The sequence below is a fragment of the Cryptotermes secundus genome, unplaced genomic scaffold (genome assembly GCF_002891405.2).
Source record: "Cryptotermes secundus unplaced genomic scaffold, Csec_1.0 scaffold540, whole genome shotgun sequence".
Taxonomy (NCBI): domain Eukaryota; kingdom Metazoa; phylum Arthropoda; class Insecta; order Blattodea; family Kalotermitidae; genus Cryptotermes; species Cryptotermes secundus.
Window position 1 is genome coordinate 1,183,519 of NW_019742447.1, and position 9,032 is coordinate 1,192,550.

A 9,032-nucleotide genomic window follows, 5' to 3' on the forward strand; every position below is an offset into this window, starting at 1 on the left:
TAGGGTCAGTGATGTTAGGCAGACAGAGATCCATACAGCTGAGCCGTTAATACCTGATCCTAGCCCTTTTGAGTTTGAAAGTGCTATTGCAAATTTTATACGGTATAAATCGCCAGGTAGTGATTAAATTTCGGCAGAACTTATTCAAGCAGGAGGCGAAATATTACGTTCTAAGATCCACAATCTAATTACTTCTATTTGGCATAAGGAAAAATTGTCTGATGAGTGGAAGGCGTCTATTACTGTACCAGTTTACAAGAAGGGTGTTAAAACTGACTGTAGTAATTATCGGTGGATATCAGTGCTATCAACTTCATATAAAATTTTGTCCAATATTCTTCTTTCAAGGTTAAGTCCATATATAGATGAAATTATTGGGGATCATCAGTGTGGGTTTCGACGTAACAGACCAACTACAGATCAGATTTTTCGCATTCGTCAGATATTGGAGAAAAAATGGGAGTACGATGAGACAGTACATCAGCTATTCATAGACTTCAAGAAAGCCTATGATTCAGTTAGGTGGGAAGTATTGTACAATATTCTAATAAGAGTTTGGGATATCCATGAAACTAGTTAGATTGATTAAAATGTGTTTAAATGAAACGTATAATAAAATCCGTGTAGGTAAACATTTGTCTGATAAATTTCCTACTCAGAATGGTCTAAAACAAGGAGATGCTTTATCGCCACTCCTTTTCAACTTTGACTTAGAATATGCAATTAGGAAGGTCCAGGGAAACCAGGTGGGACTGAAATTAAACGGGACACATCAGCTGTTGTTCACGCCGATGATGTGAATTTACTGGGTGATAATGTAGATACCATAAAGTAAAACACACGAACTTTATTTGACACGAGTAAAGTGGTTGGTCTAGAAGCAAACACACAGAAAACTAAGTATATGTTGCTGTATCGTCACCAGAACGCAGAGCAAAATCATAACATAAAGATGCTTTGAAAATGTGAGACAATTCAAATATTTGGGAATGCTTATCACAATTCAATCCAGAACTTTTTGTCTTCTCGTCTACTGCCTAAAAATCTAAGAATTAGGGAATATAAAACTAATATTTTACCTGTATTTTTGTATGAGTGTGAAACTTTGCCTCTGATATCAAAAGAGTAACATGGACTGAGGGTGTTTGAGAACAAGGTACTGAGGAGAATAATTGAATCGACGAGAGATAAAGTAACGGGAGGTTGGAGAAAATTGCATTATGAGGAGCTTCATAATTTGCACTCTTCGCAAAAATAGCTAGAAAGATCAAGTCGAAAAGAATGAAATGGGCAGGGCATGTAGCAAATAAGGGGATAAGAGGAATGCATATAGGATTCTGACTGGAAAAGTAAAAGGAAGGAGACCATTTGGAAGACCTAAACACACGTGAAAGGAGAGTGTTAAGATTCATCTTAGGGAGGTAGAATGGGATGGTATGAACTGGGTGATTTCGCTCAGAATATGGACCAGTGGAGGGTTCTTTTGGTCACGGTAATCAACTTTCTGGTCCATAAAATGGTTGTCAATTCTTGAGTGGCTGAACGACTGGAGGCTTCTCAAGAAGCGCTCCTCTTCATGGATGTAGTTTCTTAAACCTCCCTGTTTAATGAGATATGACTGCATGGATATGAGTTCAGATACAGGAGAGATATGTCCTATTTTAAGATTACATTTCCAATATCAACCTGCAGGGACTGAATGTAAAGCATGGCCCCCCAAACTAAAGCCAAGACTATTACATTTGGATATCTGCGCTCTAAGCGCCTTTATGTTCCACATGTTTAAAATTTGATGAGAACAGAATGTCCGAAGAACTTTGCCGCTATATCAATTACCGTGACCATAAATCTTCAGCTGGATATTTGTACCTTTCACGGTCACGACTGAGATCTCTGAATCAGGATACGGTTGTGTCTGCCACGTCTCAAGGCATCTGGCCGTAAGCCAAATTAACAAGTTCCCCCACTCCACACCTATGACACATATTGGGGATCCTGCAGCATATTGCTACATCTTCCGGTTGAGTTTCAAAATGTCTTTCGAAGTCTTCGTCAAGTTGTAATATATTAAAAAAGAAACATAGCGGTATGCGTACATATTATTTTAAATATCTAAATATTTGTAACTACGGTAAAAGGTAAAATTGTCCCTGTACTTAAAAAATTAAGCACTACGCCGAGTAGGCGTATGGGGGAACAGATATGTAGATCGACACTGTCTTGACTTCGGCATTAGTTGGAGGTTAGTGGTCAGCTTCACACCTTTGCTGATTTAACCTCCCCTCCCCAGAGAAAGTCCCCGGTACCCATTGGATAGGACACTGGGTGGGCCGCAGGGCCAGTCTGGACAACGTGGAGAAGAGAAATTTCTTGACCATACCGGATTTGAACTCCGACTCCTGCTTCGTCCAGTCCGGAGCCAATCGCTATACCAGCTACGCTATTCCCGTTCCTTTGTAACTATTGCATACTAACAGCTGCTTTTGGCATTATTCTTCCCCCTGATTTATTTGAAACGGGACGGTGGATAATATCCGAAAAAAGAATAATTGTACGAAGTACTGTATTTTACATTTACACAATTGCAATGCGTAGAACATAAGAGGAGTGGGAATTTTTAAAGTCTATCAAAAAATTGTCGAAGCCGTGAACTTCCGGGTTCGATTCCCGATGAAGTCATTGGATACTTTTAATTTACCTAACTCTTTCAGTCGCACTATGACCTTCGACTCAGTCTCTAACAGAAATGAGTACCAGGAATATTCTTTGAATATTCTTGGTGGTAAAGGACAGCCGGCTCGTAGGTCTGACAACCTTGCCGCCATCTATAAGCCGATTATCTAGATAAAGCTGGAGCCTCGACGTCTCACAACTCTATAGGCCTTCACGGCCTGTTACAGGGATAGCTTTAATTTTACCTTTATCAACAAAATTGTAAGCCGTAGCTAGTGTAGTCTTCACTAGTGTCTTTTTGTGATGTTGTCTTCACCTCACTCTGCTAGAGGGAAAAACACACAAGCAAGGGGTATATTACATATTTCAGACGTAGCAAAACAACGGACAAATGAAATAGAAAGACAAGCTGCAGAAACAAACTGTCTGGAATAGCTTTAAACAATTGGACGACGCCCTTTATGAGGTGGAATAGGACTTTACAAGAAATTCTAATAGAAAAAAGATAATAAATTTTAAGTAATTATTTTTTATTTTAATTGGACTGCAACGTGCAATTTTAACGCGCATCAAATCAGTGTAACAATTAGGTACATTGAAACACTTGAGGATGGCCGTCTGTGACCAAAACATGTTGTGTTCGTGTTAAATTGTGAATATTTTAATGATTGTTACATCATTGACGGACTTGATACATAGACGGTAAAGAAAAACAAAGTGCCTATACGGAGTACCATCTTCTGGGATGTGACGCAATGAAGCGGGAAAATGACCTGTCTCCGTGTTCAGGGTCGAAGTGTAACCTAGGCAAGCAACTAGCAGGAAGCAGGCAGCAAGCTGGATGAACTCCGGTGACCTTCTACCGGACAACACGGCTCGCAGCTCGGACAACAGTACTTTGCATAGTCATTGCTGTTAGAACCTCACATTCAGTAAATTGCCTGTGACTTTTCGAATACTGTATCTCAGTAAATTACGGAGTTGTTGGTTTGACGTCATTCAGATATTGTTCAATAATATCTAACTCTAGCTTGGCTAACGAGCTATACTTTTATGAATGATGGACTGTCATGGTATGAAATCGGACACCCGTACTAGGCCCCTTGCTTTTCTAAGTAGCAATTTTGAGGGCCTCTCCGATCAAAGGTAAAGTTGTCCTTGTGCTTAACTAATTAAGCAATACGCCATGAAGGCGTTTGGGGGAGTGGATGTATAGATCCACATTTTCTTCACCACGGTACCAGTTGGAGATGAGTGATCAGCTTCACGCCCCGGTCGCTATACACCCGGGCAAAAAGCCCACGGTGCCCATTGGATAGAGGTTGGGTGGACCCCAGAGCCGGTCTTGACAACGTGGAGAAGAGAAAATTCTAGAACCCACCAGGACTCGAACTCCGACCCCTGGGTCGTCCAGCTCGTAGCCAGTCGTAATACCGACTGCGCTATCCCGGCTCCTTTCCCAACAAGTGAGAGACAAGTAATTATTTCTGTTCAAAAGGGCGAACTGTTGTAATAAGAGTATGTATCACCTAAACGTAAATCATATTTTTAATCAGATCCCAATATGTTTGTGAAATTATTTATTCTTTGTCTGGCTCGTTATATACATTAATTATTTCATAAAATAGTTCGAATCGCTGCTCTGTGGAACAAATAACAAAAGGGACATATCACTGCTCTTCCTTTTAGTGGATAAGTCAGCACTGAGTTTCATAACCTTGAAAGAAGAATATTGGACAAAATTTTATATGAAGTTGATAGCACTGATATCCACCGATAATTACTACAGTCAGTTTTATCACCCTTCTTGTGCACTGGTACAATAATATACTCCTTCCACTCATCAGACAATTTTTCCTTATTCAAAATAGAAGTAATTAGATTGTGGATCTTAGAACGCAACATTTCTCCTCCTGCTCGAATAAGTTCAGCCGGAATTTAATCACTACCTGGCGATTTATACCGTTTCAATTTTGCAATAGCACTTTTCAAACTCAAAAGGGCTAGGATCAGGTATTAACGGCTCAGCTGTATCGATTTCTGTCTGCCTAACAGCACTGACCCTAGGTACATGCAATAACTGAGACAAGTAGTTCCTCCACCTATTCAAAATGTTGTAGGAATCTGCAAGCAGATAACCATTCTCATCTTTCAGTAAGTTACTGCTAGGCTGGTAACCCCTCTTAAAGTCATTTATTCCTCTATACAGGTCTGTAATATTCTTGTTCATACTGTTCATTGCAAGCTCACCAATTTTGTCTTTCAGATATTCCCTCTTTTTGTTCTTGAAATGCCTGCTGGTTTCACGTCTTATATTGTTCAGATTATCCCCATTTAACTCGCTTGCAGCCTGTAACCATCGCAATTTGGTCTGCTTTCTTAATCTAACAAATTTGAGCATCCTTCATCGAAATCTAAATATTTGATAAAGCTTTTTTAAATCATCCTAAACTCAACCAGCCTCCCCTCAGAGGAATATAATAATATGGGTTTGCTATAGCTAACACCATCCGCTTTCTCGTGTAATTATAGTCGCTATTGTGTTTATGGATAAGTGAATAAGAATTTAGCTGAAGTTCGAATGGTACTGTGCATGAGATAGACATTGTGATAATTTATTTCTAGGGGAATTTGTACAACAAACTTAAAAGCGCAGACGAATATTACGATGAAATATAAATTACGTCTCTTCAACTGTAAATTTATAGGTGTGAACTGCGTCTAAAGTAGCTTAATTGCTTATGATATCTCGCGCGATACATTCTGCTATAAATAGAACCGGGATACCGCAGTCGGTGTAGCGACTGGCTACGGGCTGGACGACCTACGTGTCAGAGTTCGAGCTCCCGGTAGTGTTAAGGATTTTCTCTTTACCTCAGCGTCCATACCGGGTATGGGGTTCACCCAGCCTCCTCTCCAATGCGTACCGGCGGCATTTTCACCGTGAATAAAGCGGCTGGGGCATGAAGCTGAGGAACAAGATGATTTTGGACAATTATTTATTAAAGTTATTAAGAAACTTGCACGATGCAGGGTCCTCCTTGATCAGCTTAGATCTCCAGCTGCTCAACAGTGTCGTTATTTGTAAGAAATCCGAAGTTTCATTACCGATATCACGTGATTCTATCCTCAGTCACCCGTTAACATTCTCACGCTCTCTGCCTCTGAAACACACTGGGATATTATCATTGTAGTCCCATCTACGTCTTACACAAAACCTGCATCCTTGAGAAAGGAAGAAACGCAGGAAGCGAGACAAGACAGGAAGGAAGGAATGTGATGACCTTAATATTTACATTTCCTTGCGATTTTCCTACGCCAGGGTCTCTATCCGAGTTTTACTCTATGTTCAAGTCAAGAGCAGTTTGTTCTTCGCAGCAGTGTTTCCAAATGAAAGTGAGCCAAAGAGTTCTGCAAGAAAATTCCATTAGAATATAAAAATAATAATTTACGTATAATAATAATAATTACTATAAAATTAACTTAAAGTAATATTATTTTCAGCTTGTGTAGATCAGAAATGTCACTTTCAAAGGAGGACATGAGTAAATTAAAATGTACTTTTGCTTCAGACACTCAAACGTTTTATCAAGACATGAAATTCGACAGAATTTATGAAGAGAAATAGATAAAACACTTCTGAATGAAAATTGAGAATACCTGACACGTTAGTTTCCAAGCTTCATTTTTCGTATACACGCATTGATCAAGAAACTGAAAAAGCGACCAAAGTCCAAAGGGGTGGAGAGCCATAGACAAAGCATTGTGGCCTAGGTTTTACTTTCATATATGTATATAAGAATTTTATTATGGGTTTCGGGAAAAAAATTCGAGTGCGGAAGGCTTCCGTCTCCAAATTAAATTCGGGACTACTGTTCAACAGGAGGACAATGTTCGAGACCTTCAACGGATATCAGAATCATTTCCGTTCAAAATCGAATATTAGCCGCAGCGTATTTGGTTGAGGCACTATGCTACAAGCAGTAAGGTCGCGGGTTCAAGTCCTGATGAGGTAAGTGAATTTTTTTCAATTGACCTAATCCTTCCAGCCGCACTACGGTCTTGGGGTCGACTCAGCCCCTAACAGAAATGAGTACCAGGTATTAATTAAATAATTTTCCTGGGGAGCAAAACGTGGCCGGCGCTTAAGGCTGACAACCTTGCTGCCATCTTTGAGCCGATTCTCTAGATAATGGGGGACCCTCAACGTCTCACAACCCTATGGGCCTTCACCGCCTGCTACAGGGATAGATTTACTTACTTTTTTTTTACTAATTAATTTTTATACGTGGCAAATTTATCCTCCGGCAAACCGTCTACGTTTTACCTACAGCTGATCGACTGATATTTTTAATTTGATACAAGAACCGTAAATTTTATTTACGTTTTCCGAGAAGGATATTCTGAATAATTTGATATAATTCAGACCCCATTTCGCAATCTTGAAACTACAGATTGAATGCGGCCACAAAGAGAGTTCTTTTTCAGACAAGAAGAATGACACCTTGAACAGAGAATTAAACCATCGAAAGGCCAGTAGCTACACAAGGAAAAACAGAAAACAGCAGAAGATCACTTATTACTCAAGCGGAATATGAAACCGCGATTCTGAGATTCGTGAGACCAAACACCCGTGTAACCACGACGATCAATCAGACAACATTTAGTTCGTCGACGATCAATCCAAAGGTGACAAGTCTTCGAATCTCTTGCAAATATAAATACAAACCTCAGAAAATTATAAGTTCTAAAAATCATTATCTATACAGAATCTATCAGGAACTATAAATTACTAACCACATGACTTAGCGATATATAGTGTACACTAGTCTCTACAAGACACGTCAGCATATTTGAAATGCAGTTTTTTAGACGTGTATACATTACCAGCGATCACACCTTGGCCTCTCTCATTAGATCTGCAAGGAACTTAAGTACATTGCTGTACTTAGTATTTGTTCTGTAGTCAGGAAGTTCTCAAATGAAGGCAGTGCCGTTATTCAAGAATCTAATGTGTAGGCCACTACATTAAGTGTACTGGAATGTTCGCCATTATAGAAGTAACACCACATGTAATTATGAGTGTAACAAATAGTAACAATGGTAATGACGCTGAAGAATCCATTATGGCCAAGATCTCTTCCCTGTCTTGTTAAGTCAGGACCGCGGACCCCATGAGGCTCTGTGCAGATCTGTGGAACATTACAGCGAGATCTGAACACTAATTTTAAAGTGAGAAGTTCGTTTCCTGAATGGTGATGAATAATTTATATTATGGTCTGGTTTTACTGTGATTTAAACACGAATAAATCCCCTCGCTAAATTTAAATACTGCAAATGGGTGACAGCCTGAGCGACCGACGCTTGTCAGCGAAATAAGTGCCAACTTTGGTGGATATAGGGTATCGCGTGGTCAGCGCAACGAGTCACCACGGCCGTTAATTTCGGTTTTCTAGATCGAAGCCGCTATTTCCTTGAAATAGCTCCTCAGTTATCCCCACGAGGCTGAGTGGATCATGTTCCAGACGCACTACTTCTCAGAAAATCTGGTAGAGCCGGAAATCGAACCCGGACCTCTGGATCTGTAGCCAGGAACTCTGACTACTAGACCACAGAGACGGTCGATATACGTGTAGTTCGCTTGCGGACTAAAACCACGCAGTTTTTTTTGTTAATATATGATACAGAAATAAGATAGGACATTACGGACTAGAGTTGTCTGGCTCAGGATATGAACCAGTGACGGGTAGTGAACAGTCGGGTTCCATAAAGTGTTAGGTAATTCTTAAAGAGCTGCGCAACTGTTGGCTTCTCAAGGAGGATTCGGCTCTATGGAATTTGTCAATGCCGAGAGGAATTTTACGACACGTGCCCGAAAGCTCTCGTTGAGAGATAATGGGAGTAGCCTGAATCTCTCCCGCTCGATCGGCCGAAGGATTATGAGGAGGCTCTCAGACGACCTCCCTCTCTTCTGGGGAGTTACTTTACGAAGGTGTTGGTAAGTAGACTACGCATTGTCGACCGATCATTGCATATTACCGAGCTTTCCCTTCACATTGCTTGCATTCTACAGGGTGATTCATATAGAACCGGCCCGACGAAATGAGGTGTAATATAAAATATACCATACAGATATTAAAGTAATTTACACATATCTTATCTTGGATTGTGTGCCGTGATCAGAGCAGGTGTTGAAAGTGTCCGCCGTTTTCAAGTAAGCATTAGAAACACTCGCTGTTCAACAGTGTACTCCATGACTGTCTCCTGCGCACTGCAGACACGTTTCGGGATTGTCCTTGACCTTGCAGCATAAGGGCTGCCATTTGCCGGCTCATGCGCACACCATTCGACTCAGCACG